We start from the raw sequence: 14,047 nt of genomic DNA, 5'->3' as shown, positions 1-14,047 counted from the left end.
AAAACACCCTCGCCCCGAACTCCCCTACATCGTGGAAACTGATGCTTCAAGCCTTGCCATGGGGGCAGTTCTATCACAAAAGGACCCGGTAACCAATCAGTTGCATCCCGTGGCATTTTGGTCCCGCAAATTCTCGCCTCCTGAAATCAATTACACGATTACTGACAAGGAACTTCTGGCTATCAAGTCTGCCTTTAAGGCTTGGCGGCATTATCTGCTGGGGGCCCGACATACCGTTACTGTGATTACGGATCACCGAAACCTGCAATATTTGAAAACCGCAAAAGCCCAATCCTCTAGACAACTCCGTTGGGCATTATTCTTTGCCGAGTTTGACTTCATAATTACCTATCGACCTGGTACAAAGAACTGTAAAGCTGATGCCCTTTCTCGGATGAGAGTGGAAGAACACTTGATCAACCATAAACCTGTACCAATCATTCCCGAACAAAGAATTCTGGGTGTAATCGCCACAGAATCCATAGAGGAAGTTAAGGATAAAGCCAGGCAACTTGTAACTCCAGCAGACATACAGTATTGGCATCTGCAGGGAAAGGACTTTGCAGTAAAGGACAACTTATTGTATTTCCAAGAACGATTATACCTACCCAGCACAGATTTACAGAAAAAAGTAATCTCTTGTTATCACGATTCTTTAATGGAAGGACATCCCGGTATGGCCAAGACCTCAGAAAAGATCAAGCGCTACTTCTGGTGGCCGTCTTGGAAAAAAGATATCAGAGACTTTATAATGTCCTGTGGAGTATGCGCCCAAAACAAGAGTCAAAAGGAAAGACCAGCAGGCCTCTTACGCCCTATTGACATCCCACCTCGCCCTTGGCATACGCTTTCTATGGACTTCATCACCGATCTACCTCCATGCTGCGGATACAATACGATTCTAGTAATCGTGGACTTATTCTCCAAGATGGCGCATTTCATTCCGCTCAAAGGCTTGCCAACAGCAGCAACTCTGGCCCGAGAATTTCTCGAAAACATCGTCCGACTGCACGGTTTTCCTTCGGTTCTAATTTCGGATCGAGGTAGTCAATTTATTTCTCATTTTTGGCAAAGTTGCTGTCGGTCGGCTCAAATTGATGTGAGACTATCGACCAGTCACCACCCTCAGACCGACGGACAAACCGAGAGGACCAATCAAACTCTGGAACAGTATTTACGCTGCATGCTGCAACAAACTGAAAAAACTTGGAAAGACATCCTTTGGATAGCCGAATATGCCTACAATAACTCTGTCCATTCGGGAACTGGGAAAACCCTGTTTTTTCTTTTGTACGGCAGTCACCCTCGAACCTCGGAGTTGGATCCCCTCCAAGATCTTGAAACACCAGCAGTAGACTACCTGCATTCTACAATCACCCAAGCCTTTAAGGAAGCTGTTTCTCACCTTCAAAGGGCTAAAGAACAATACAAGAAAGGAGCAGATCAACATCGGAAGGAAGCCCCTCAATATCAAGTAGGGGATCAAGTCTGGTTATCCACCAAATATCTACCTCTAAAAGGGCCACGCACATTCAACCCAAGATACCTTGGTCCCTATTCCATCACTACCATAGTAAACCCAGTAGCGGTCAAGTTGGACTTGCCCCCGCACATGGAGATACATCCGGTCTTCCACGTCTCTCTATTAAAACCCGTGCAACCTCAAACCCGACTAACTAAATCTCCAAAACCTATCCTAGTTGAGGGAGAACTCGAGTTTGAAGTCAAAAGCATTCTGGACTCCAAGATCTCCAAATCTAAACTATTTTACCTAATTGACTGGAAAGGCTACGGCCCCCAAGAGAGATCCTGGGAACCTGCTGAATATGTCCACGCTCCTCGCCTAATCAAAAGATTTCACCGAACATTTCCTGACAAGCCAAAACCCCCGGAGAAGCCCGGTTTGGGAGGGGCCTTGAGGGGGGGTACTGTCATGATCTCTGCTTCCAAAAGGTCAGGGTTTTCCCAACTCCCTTGGAAGCAGATCCATAACCCCGGTTCCGAGTGCCAACCAGTCCCAATTGGGACCTTTTGGACCCAGTCCTGGCGCCAGTGGCACCAGGCTCATAAATATGCCCAGTCCCAGCGATGGAAGCGCCGGGCTCATAATGCTTGGGTTGACTTACCTGCAGCAGACCATGCTGCTTACTTGCCTGCCAGTTGAGCCTCTGATCCTCTTCTGTTTGGAACTACTTTTCCTGTTGGGTGGGGCAGGAGCCACTCCCTAGATTCAGAACACTGGAACTCTTCTGGAAAGCAGGAACTCTTTTCTTACCTAGGCGTGGCTGTGGAAGGAGACACCTAAGCACTACAGGAGGCTATTTAAAGCACACCCGATGGATGAATCTTGCTTTGCGTTATTCTGCATCCTCTGCAGCAGAACGCTCATTGTGTCTTCTGCATCTGATCCTGGGCCTAAGGAAAAAGGCTTACCATCCTGAATCGAGTCTTCAGCAACACCTATAAAGACAAGAAAGAACAGGTTAGCATTACGGGCTTCAGTGATGGCTCTTCACTTACCTGGTCCATCGGCTGTCACCAACGCCTCGCGCTGCATTCCGGCATCTGAAAACAAAGGCTTACCTACTCTTCGTGCGCTCCGGAGGTCTTCACACTGCATTCCGGCATCTGAAAGACAAAAGCTTACCAACTCTTTGCACGCTCCGGAGGCCTTCAGCGCTGCATCCCGCATCTGAAAGACAAAACAAGGTGCGTTTAAAGACATTGGGGAACTTTAATACTCACGTGCCATTACTCCTTTCCACATCTAACCCAGTGGGTATTCCGGCACCCTGCAGCCGCTCCGAACTTGTACCTGCAAAATAAAAAGACAGTTAGAGCGCATCGTGAAGCAGGCAACAAGCGCTTACTTACGTGCTTCCAGGCGCTTCTATTCATCACACGGGCTCCATCTTCAACTCACTTCAGCCCGTCATCCGCCATCGCCGGAACCCTGCAAAACAAGAAACATCATTACTAAAGACTTTAAAGACATTAGAATTACTCGAAACTTACCGTTCGTGCAGTAAACGACGGACAGCAGTCCTCTGAAGTCAAGAGGCCTGCTCCCCTTATCCAGTGAAGAAACTGGTTACAGCACCCTGCCCCGAGGCAGATGGAGAGCGCGGCGTTCACTTACCTAAGGTGAGAGCGTTAACCTTTGGGGTTCTACAGGAGAAGAGAAAGGGAAGAAGAGAGAGACATTCAATAACCCAGTTCCTTAATCCCATATTTTCTATCTGCAGACATCTTACCCTTCAAGTCAGACATACAGTGCACAGAGGTCCAGCCCAAAGAGCCAGCCGTGTGTTACACATCACCTTTGAAGATACGGTATACGCCCAGTCAAGACCGGCGCCTCTACGGGAATCAGGTGAGCGTTACAAACATTACACATCAAATAATACAAACACGTTCATCAAAAATACACATCATGTCTGTCATCAAATATAAAACAATTATCAAATACACAATTTCATTTTTTTTAAATCCCTTCATCTTTAAAATCAATAAAGGAAAAATAATTGTCATATAAAATAAGGGAGATATTACTATTTATTTGTTGGTGTGTGTTTCATTCCATATGTACTTTTGGGGGCAAATATGATTTTGATTCATGAACGTTTTAGGCATACATGTATATTTGAAAACACGTTGATTCATTATCCTTTTTTAAAAGGTATATATTTAATTATGCATATTGTTATGTGTTTTATATTGTTCATAGTTTTATTGTTTATGAGAATGAGTTTGGTATGGATCCTAAATTCTGTCTAAGAAGTGTTCTGTTTTCTATGGGGCATGGATCAGCATTTTGAACTAAAGTATGGTGGGCAACAGTTGGTATTTTTAAGGTGACTTACTTTTAAGTTATTGATTTGAGTCGGCTTGGTAAGGGGAGACTTTTACCCTGTTTGGTATCAATGTTTATGTTCCACCAGAGTTCTTACTTTGCATTTAAGTGTTTGATGATTCATGATTATTTAAATAGAAATATGAAGGTTTTAGGTATAGAATTATATTTTGAATTATGATTCTGTTAACTAAACTTAGTTTTATTATCAGAAATGTTTTAAATCATAATATTGTTTGTGTTCGTTTTCTGTGTTTTTTAAGATTCATTTTTCCTGTGGGGCTTGGAAATTTACAATGTTAGCCTTATTACAAGTATGGTGGTATTTTGAGAGGCCATTTTGCCCAACTTGTTTTCTATTACCGCTAAATTACGAGTGGCATGGTAGCAGTTATAGGCTCCACTGGGGTGTTGAGCATTTACCAGAGCAGTAATTCTGGATGTGGCAAATCCTCCATTATTGAAGAGGAATACTGCCTGCCAAGTGCAGGAATGATCTCCTCATACTTACCTCCAAATCTGTGTTATAGTGCTTCAATAATAATAGAAGTAATTCCTTGATGGTGACTTGACTTTTTTATCTCAACCACCATACCCATCACACAGGCCTCTATATTTTGGATTTAAGGACATTCCACACGAAGGTTCTCTCTTTGATATGGCTTAGAACTTGGAAGTGGACTTAGAGATGCACTTGCACTTCATGGTGCACCATTGAAATGGGAAGAATTGACATTGCCAATTAAATGTTTGACTCACTTGCAAGTACTGTACTTTGTATATGAGCAACATTTCTCCTGCTCTGTTGATCATTTATTGCTTCAGTGAATATATTTATGTTTTTTTTTATATATGTGACCTTGGTACATTGTATGTATTTCAAGCCATGTCATTTCCCCTCTGAGTATGATGTGTTATGTGGCATCACTTTCGATCTATTGACCCCGCAATATGATCACATGATGTGCATTGTTCAGACATTTCCTTTTAGTAAAAGTCCCTTAGATGTTTCATACATTGTCTGTTGTTGTATGAACAAGTAACATTGGTTGAATAGTACTGAAGGTATGGTATGTTTGTGTGGGTGAGTGCTAGGGGGTCACTATAGAAGGCTTTTGCGTAGTACATTAAGTAGTTGTTTGTTAATGTACAGGAGATTCCCTTTGAGTCAGTGAACATTCATCTGATTTTTCAGACTTCTTCGTTGGGATATGAATGTGTGACATATGCATGTTTGTGAGTGATTTGCATGAGATATAGGGGATTACGTATCACTCTTTGAGCAATACTAATTGTTTGTATTTAAAGCTTAGTATAGTACATTTGGTGGGGTGTGAGTGCTGGAGAGATAGTATGGGATTCCATGTCGCTTGGTGAATAGTCCTCTGATGACACCTTTTTGGTGTTCTATGAAATTGGGACATATGTATGTTTGTGAGAGAAAATAAGCTTGAGAAGAGGCTGGGACTAAATCTTGAGTGGGAACTGTAGAAGGAACTGGAGACCGAAAACTGGAGCAGATCTCTTGGGGGTAATTCATAGAATTCAGCGCACAAGTGGCGCACGCGGCTGGCGCACAGTGTGCGCGTGCGAATCCCTGCGCCAGCCGCGTGTGCCAAAACCCATTTCCGCGCACAGCGTATTCATGGACTCCAGCTACCAAAACCAGCCGTGGCGAACAGTGGCGCAACGACCCTGCAGCAGCGCCAGTTACGCCCCCAAGAACGCCTCTCGCGCAGGGAAAAGCCATCAAAATCCCCAATCCAGCGCAAAGGGCTGCGCTAACCCTGTACCAGCACGGCAAGCGGGCTACGTGTATCACTGGGTTGCGCGGGAAGTACCTCACGTCATTTCAGCTGGGTACGTGTATTTCAGGGGTGCGCTTGAAGTTCCACACGTGATTCCATCAGGGTACGTGTACATCAGGGGTGCGCGGGAATTTTCACACGTGAATTCAGCAGGGTACGTGTATATCAGGGGTGCGTGGGAAGTTCCACACGCGAATGTCCTGGCTACGTGTATTTCGGGGTGCGCGGGAAGTTCCACACGCGATATCAGCAGGGTACATGTATTCCAGGTGTGCGCTGGAAATTCCACACGTGAATGTCCTGGCTACGTGTATCTTGGGGTGCGCGGGAATTTTCACACGCGATATCAGCAGGGTACATGTATATCAGGGGTGCGCGGGAAGTTCCACACGCGAATGTCCTGGCTACGTGTATTTCGGGGTGCACGGGAAGTTTCACACGCAATATCAGCAGGGTACGTTTATTCCAGGGGTGCGCGGGAAGTTCCACACGTGAATGTCCTGGCTACGTGTGTCTTGGGGTGCGCGGGAAGTTTCACATGCAAAATCAGCAGGGTACATGTATATCAGGGGTGCGCGGGAAGTTCCACACGCGAATGTCCTGGCTACGTGTATATCGGGGTGCGCGGGAAGTTTCACACGCGATATCAGCAGGGTACATGTATTCCAGGGGTGCGCGGGAAGTTCCACACGCGAATGTCCTGGCTACGTGTATCTTGGGGTGCGCAGGAAGTTTCACACGCGAAATCAGCAGGGTACATGTATATCAGGGGTGCGCAGGAAGTTCCACACGCGAATGTCCTGGCTACGTGTATTTTGGGGTGCGCGGGAAGTTCCACACGCGAATGTCCTGGCTACGTGTATTTCGGGGTGCGCGGGAAGTTTCACACGCGCTATCAGCAGGGTACGTGTATTCCAGGGGTGCGCGGGAAGTTCCACACGCGAATGTCCTGGCTACGTGTATCTTGGGGTGCGCGGGAAGTTTCACACGTGATATCAGCAGGGTACTTGTATATCAGGGGTGCGCAGGAAGTTCCACACGCGAATGTCCTGGCTACGTGTATTTCGGGGTGCGCGGGAAGTTCCACACGCGAATGTCTTGGCTACGTGTATTTCGGGGTGCGCGGGAAATTTCACACGCGATATCAGCAGGGTACGTGTATTCCAGGGGTGCGCGGGAAGTTCCACACGTGAATGTCCTGGCTACGTGTATTTCGGGGTGCGCGGGAATTTTCACACGCGACATCGGCAGGGTACGTGTATTTCAGGGGTGCGCGGAAAGTATCACACGCGATTCCATCAGGGTACGTGTATTACAGGGGTGCGCAGGGAGCACCACACGTGAATTGCACGTGTGGGTCCTCCCAGGTGTTCCCTCTACACCCTCCACGGCCCCTGCAGGTGGCCCACACCACAGGGGCCTACCCTGCACATGTCCTGCAGGCACCCCATCCACCATGGCCATGCCCCCCAGCCAACCCACATGTCAACTTGCACTACTGCCCACCAACGCATGTCCCCCTGTACCCCCAGCCACCAGGGGCAGCCTCCACCAGGCCCCCACCCATGTCTCCCACCACCCCCACCCCCCAGCAGTGCAGGGGCAGCCTCCACCAGGCCCCCACTCATGTCCAACTCATGTTCCCCTGCACCCCCACCCCCCAGCACTGTGGGGCACCTACCAGCAGGCCCCCACCCATGTCCAACTCATGTTCCCCTGCACCCCCACCTCCCAGCACTGTGGGGCACCTGCCAGCAGGCCCCAACTCATGTTCCCCAGCCAACATGTCATCACAATCTAGATCCCTGGTCCCTATGGTCGGCCTCCAAATACAAAACACCCACCCGAGTATTGCATCCACCCACTCAGAAATGGCAATAACATGACAGAACACCAATTGCAAGTTTGGAAACAAACACATGTCCCTCACATACACCCAATGGGTGTCAGTGAATCTCAAAACCCATATCATGATATGCATGAAACCAATGAGATGATACTACACATTGAAGTTCGATCAAAAAATATGTATTAAAGGAAACATAAATTGAATCAAAAATAAAGAAACAGAAATGGGAATGTACAAAAATGAAAAGAAGCATGTCTGTGAAAAAAAGCAAAACCAAAAATCATAATCCAAAGGAATGGTGTCCAAAGTCACAGTCCACAAAAGAAAATCCAATGGAAAATTATAATTGAAAGCCATTGCTCCATGGGTAAATTGTGAAAGAAAAAGAAAATCCAACAGTGAACTATGTACAGACGAACAAGTCAGGGTCCATTATCCGAACAAAAGAAATGAAACCTATCTAACAACACTAACTAATAAAAAAAAACTATATACAAAAATGTGGCCCATTGTCCAAAAGGTCCAAAATAAATTAAAAAACAAAGGAAACCTAACACTAACTACATAACTATTTACAAGGGCAGCGGGCTAGTCTGATGGCTCACTTTTGGATGTCCCGGGCCAGGGCATCATCAAACTCCTGCTCAATGTCCCGGAGGCGGTCCTCCTCCATGGCCCCCAGGGTCCGCAGGGCCATCGACGTGTCCACCTCCAACACCCTGCGGATTGCCTCGAGGCACTCGGCCCGTCTCAGGGCCCTCCGCATGGAGTTCTCCGCCCTGACCATTGTGAGCCGTGCCTCTTCCGCCCGCTGCCGCTCCGCATCTATGGCGTGGCTCAACTGCTGCCACACAGAAGACACTCTCTGTGCTGGGTCCTCCTGCCCTCCGGCCGATGTCTGCCCCTCCGATGTTGAAGGCCCCGAGCCTTCATGGCTCCCACCACGTTGCTGCTGTGCCTCTGCCCTGCACTGCCTCCTGCTGCCTGCACATCCTCCGCCGGCTGGGGTGCAGTCGTTGATGTGGCCACCCCTGCTGGACGTCTGACTCCCGACTGTGGCAGGGATGCCTCCTCCACCAGCCTGGCCGCACCGTCAGAGGCAGCTCCACAGGGCACCCAGGTGACTGATGGGTGGGAAGATGGCACGGAGGACGACTGGCGCATACGGGGTTCAGTTGAGGAGGGGGTCGTAGCAAGCCCCATCAAACGGAGGAATCCGGCCTGGGTGACCTGTCCCAGTAGGCCGACACGGTCAACGAGCCATTCGAGATGACGTGCAGTCTCCTCATGAAAAGACTGCAGGTCACCTCGCATGGCCCGTTGACGCAACGCCACACCAGTCAGGACAGGCTCAACCTGGACCCGGATAGCCACGTCCGCAGGCAGAGGAAGGCCAGTTGTCGTTAGCTCATCCCCTGCCTGAAAACGGGTCTGGACGTAGGCATCCCTGCTGGTGCAAGATGATGCAGGGACAGGATTGCACACAGGCACCTCCGCGGCGGCCTGTGCTGCCTCCTGTCCTTGGTCCTGCACTGCACCACTAGCACCAGTGGGATCCCCACCTCCAGGCCCCGTCTCTGTTGCTTGCACGGCCTCCTCCTCCACCAAACCCCCCACCAACCTGGATGACTCCGTGCCATCTTCCCCCGTTGGGCCCTGTGGGGTCCCAGCTGCCCCTTCTGCTGCCGAGGAGTCCAACTCCAACCTCCGCCTCTTGGACCTCCCCCCGGCAGCTGCGGCCTGGGACGCGGCACCGGACTCCTTACTCCCCGACGAGATCACAACATGGGAGGGGAGCCGGGCCTTGCGTCTCCGGCTGGCGGTGGGATCCCTGCCGTTGTGCTCCACAGCACCTTCTCCGCCCTCTTCATCAGTTGACGCTGCAGACAGGGAGAAATAAAACACAGGCATCAGGGCACTGTACAATGGACACATACACACATGACAGTTGTACATGAGTGGCATTGGCAAACCTCAGACATGCCATCACAATCCCCAACACACATGTCATTTCAACTCGCACACATGAGCCATACCACAGCCATATCACAACTGCCAGCCCCATCCATACACATACAACAGCATGAGCAGGCAAAGCTGAGCCAGACATCACATGCAACACAGGAAGTGCACTACACATGTTCACACACCACCACACTTGCATGCATGTGTACACCTCTGCCAAGTGTCGCAGTGTTCAGATGGGCATCCATGTCACATCTGCCAATCAGGCTTCCACATCCCGCTGTCACATGCATCCATGTTGCATTACTGTTGCACCCTTGTCAAATACACACAAATGCACATGTACACAGTGCTGATACATGCAGCTGAAAACAACATACATGCGTGACATCACAAACATGTCTACTTACATACACATTCATCCAAACATGTGTGCCCACACAACTGCATTTGGCATGCAAGCCTACACACACAAGCACCATCCATGTCTCACACATTACAGCCCTTCCATGTGTTAGCCTCACGGCCCTGTACACCCCCACCCATACTCCACCCCATACAAACAGATGTGCAACCTGCACACTACTGAAACATCACCACACGCACAGCTCACAATCATGATGCATGTACACTTACCGTTCGATTCCAGACGGGTCTGCCTCTCTAGGACATGGACGTGGAGCGCTGGGGATATGCGTTCCAGGACCCTCATCTGATCTTCCGACAAGTGGCCCCGGCGCCCCTTAGCATCCGCTGCCTTCAAGAGGCGCCGGGCCTTGTTCAGGGTCCTGGACCTGAAGTCCTTCCAGCGCTTCTTGACATGTTGTAAGTCGCGGACTGCCACCCCCTCCGCGTTGATGGCAGTCACAATGTCAGTCCAGATCCGAGTCCGTCCTTCCTTGTCGGCGCGGGAACTTCCGAAGAGGGCATCATACTGCCCCAGGACTTGCTCCACCTGGACACCAACTTCCCTGGCACTGAAGCTGGTGCCCCTCTGCTTCTCTGGCCGGGGATTGTCAGTGGTGCCAGATGTTGCAGTGCCCGACATGACAACCCCAGAGGCAGGAGTGGGTGGGCAACTGGGTCCTGGGGCTGGGCTGTGGAATGATGGAATCCCAGTCGGGAGTCTTCGGTTCCAGCAGGGGTGGTCACAGCAACAGCACCCCTGGCTGATGTGCAGGCAGCAAATGGCAGGGCACGTGGGCAGCAGGCAGTCAGGCAGCAGCAGATGGCAGGTGGGAGCGTGCTCGGGGCTCTGGGGGGCAGTAATTCGGCCTTCTGGGCAGGAGCATGGTCATCCGTGTGCTTACGCGTGGCCAGCTTGATACGGAGTGATTTGGCACATGAAAATTCTGCACGTCAGCGTGTAATTCGAGGAAAGGCCCTTAGCGCGTAAGCGCGTCTGCACGCATATGCAATTTCACTGGACAGAAGGCTCCTCAAGCGCAAGCGCCCCTGTGACGTGACGCGCACAGGCGTGCATGGGCATTTCAGCGTGCGTGAAAAACTGCACATCCGAGTGTAATATGAGGAAAGGGCCCATGCGCGTAAGTGACGCGCGCGTTCGTTTCCCTCAGCGCGGGTTAAAGGTGAGCGGGCCCAGCAGTTCGCTGTACGTGCCTTTCGTGGAGACCGACGTGTGTTGCTGCTTCCTGTTGTTCTGCGCGCCATCACAACTTCACAGCTATCAAGGACGTATCTCTTCTTTTGGCGGGGGTATTGGCTATGCGTGTTTTTCTGCATCGTGCTAGTCAGACGGTGAGTCGCACACGCTCTTTTTCCCACTGCGGGTGCCCCTGTGTATCGCACCCATTTTCGATGTCATAGTAGCCTGTGTGTCCCACGCGTACGCGTTATTCGTGTTACTGGGTGCCACCGCGTACTGCGGGAGGTTGAATCCACGCACGTAGGCTGCAGGGTTGCGTGCACGGTTTTACTGCAGTTCTGGGTTGCCTGAGCATTGCGTGACCCGTCACTACATCACCGGGGTCACATACTGCCTTGCAGGTGCAGGGGGGCTCTTAACATCTTGCTTACCACCCCCTTCACCCCAATTGCCCAGGTCAATTGTGGTGTACACCTCCCATTGGCACCACTCCATCTGTGCCTGCACTACTACATCTGTGCCATGGTTGGGAGGCCACCAAAGGTGAGGGGCACCTCAGCTGGGCGTCCTCCTCGTGGTGGGCGTGGTCGGGGACGTGGCCATGGTGACCAGGGAGTAGGGGGACTCCAGGGTGTCCAGGGCGGCCACAGAGGGGGAAGAGGCAGGGGTGCGCCACTTGAGCACAATGTAGTGCCATGTGTCGGTGCAGTCATGCCACCACCCCCTGTGGTTCCGGGGGATGTAGCTTCTGCATCTGGCTGCCACGGGCCCAAGGGTAGTGGTAGCTGCAGGTGCAGCTGTGGACACCGCCACCCAGGCTCGGGGTCTGCCAGCGCAGGCTGCGTTGGCACTTGAGGAGCCCTTGGTAGATCTCCAACAGGCCAGGAGGGAAACCATAGGGGCAGGCCGGGCTGCTCAGACCAAGACACGTGTCCCTGGGCAGTCATGTCATCTGCTGCCCCGAACAGCCGGGTGTTGGCAAGTGCAGGGGCAGATGCACCCAGCAGCACCCCGGTTGTGAGTCTGCCAACCGGGACCGTTGCGGTCAATGACCCTGTCCATTAGTGGGCACCCAGCTGCCACTGACACAAGTCAGGCTTTTGGTCATCCCTCCACCTGCCACTCCCTTGGCTCAATCCACCGAACCCACTGGCCATACTGGTCAGGGCGGCATTAGCCAGCCAGGGTCTGCGCCACAGTCCAAGAGGAGGAAGGTTGCACCTGCAGCACAGGCTGGGACCCCACACACAGCCACGACCTCCTGCACGTCGAGGAAGAAGCCTTTCTGTAAGCAGGAACTGGACTTCCTCGTGGACTACGTGCGGGGCGACAGCCGTGACATGCTAGTGGGTGCCAATAATCAGACTACGGCTGCCCAACGTGACACCCACTGGAAGCATGTTGCGGAACACGTCAGTTCATTCGCCATGAGGTGCGCACAGCGCAAGAGTGCAAAAAGCGTTGGAATGACATCAAACGCAGCACTAAGGCTAAGCGTACCTCTAATTACAACTTGACTCTGGTGACTGGCGGTGGGCCTGCACCAGAGGAGGAAGAGCTCACTCCGCATGAGGCACTCGTTGCGGAGTTCATACCACCTGAATTGGTCGAAGGAGTGGGAGAGATGCTGGACTTTGATGCCCAGTCCAGTGAGTGTTGATGCACGTTTGTTGAGGACGTGTGTGTTTCACTTGTGGGATGTGTTGTGCATGATTGCCGCTACATGTGACGTGTACATGGTTCTGATGTGTAAGTAATGCAATGCTTCCGTCATGCATGTCTCCTCTGCCTGCATGCGGGACTCCATGTAGGCATGCTCCCTTGCCCCTCCTCGGCCACTCTGTACCCCAGTTCCACCTTTGCACTGGTGTTCTTCGATCTTGCCAATGTGTACTTTCTTGTTCATGCGTCCTGTGTAGATGCTAACTTCCAGTGTAGAATCTGCCAAACATATGCCGTGTGGTACAGCCTTAGTACTTGATGCAGGGTATCTCACTTGTACTGTGCATAGGTCAGATGTCCCGCGGGCACATGAGTGCCCATTCATCCTCCATGTTCATTGCACGCATGCCCCTATGTGTCCTTCACTGGATGATCACTGTAATACAAGTCCTTGGTTACATACATTGCCTGCCATCTCATCAGCCTTCCCATGTCAACTGTGGCTCAGTCCTGCGTTGCACACATGTTTAGGGTCTGACAATCTGTGTGGCTCACAGGCCTCAGCCTGTTCAATGGCCAATGACTCCTGTCCAACTGTTGTTGTGTCTTCTTCACACATGGGCGGAATCCAGAGTTTTCATCATGTGTCCTGCTTACTGTCCCAGCATCATTTGCAGTGTTGTCACTTGAATCACATTAAGCTGTTGATGCCAGTCAACACTGCCTGTCAATACACAGGTGTATGGTCAGCCTTTTGATACCATGCTAGGCATCCCTGCTTTGGTACTGGGGTGGAGGGGTGCTTGGCTTCTAGATATGGTACACATTGAATGCACAATGCATGTGATGTCTGAATTTGACATTGCACTGCCTTCACATTTCCTGGCACACACCATGGAGTCCTTGTACATGTAGGTAGTGAGTGGCGTACACATTTTCTGCACTGCATAGACCCACTTCCATGGAAACTGCCACCTTTCAACATGTCTGATCTCAGAAGCAATTCAAAGTTGACCCAGCATGCATGCCAGGTTCTATGTTGTGTGTCACATGTCTGTCTGATGCGTTTGCTGTCGGTGTGTGTGTGTGTGTTGTGTGCTTCTTACATGTGTAGTGACCTTTTTTCTCTCTATTTTTCAGGTGATGACGCAATGGAGGCGGAGGATGGTGTTGTCATGCCAGACACAGGGTTGTTACCACTACATCAACCCGGCACTAGTGGGGGTCGTGGGGTGGTAGGCCACGAAAACCCCCAAGTGCTACAGTCCATCTTGTCTCTGGCTGCCTATGAGTCCAGCCTTGAT

This window comes from Ambystoma mexicanum, chromosome 7q (genome assembly GCF_040938575.1).
Source record: "Ambystoma mexicanum isolate Mex_15411 chromosome 7q, UKY_AmexF1_1, whole genome shotgun sequence".
Taxonomy (NCBI): Eukaryota; Metazoa; Chordata; class Amphibia; order Caudata; family Ambystomatidae; genus Ambystoma; species Ambystoma mexicanum.
This window is presented reverse-complemented; position numbering follows the sequence as displayed.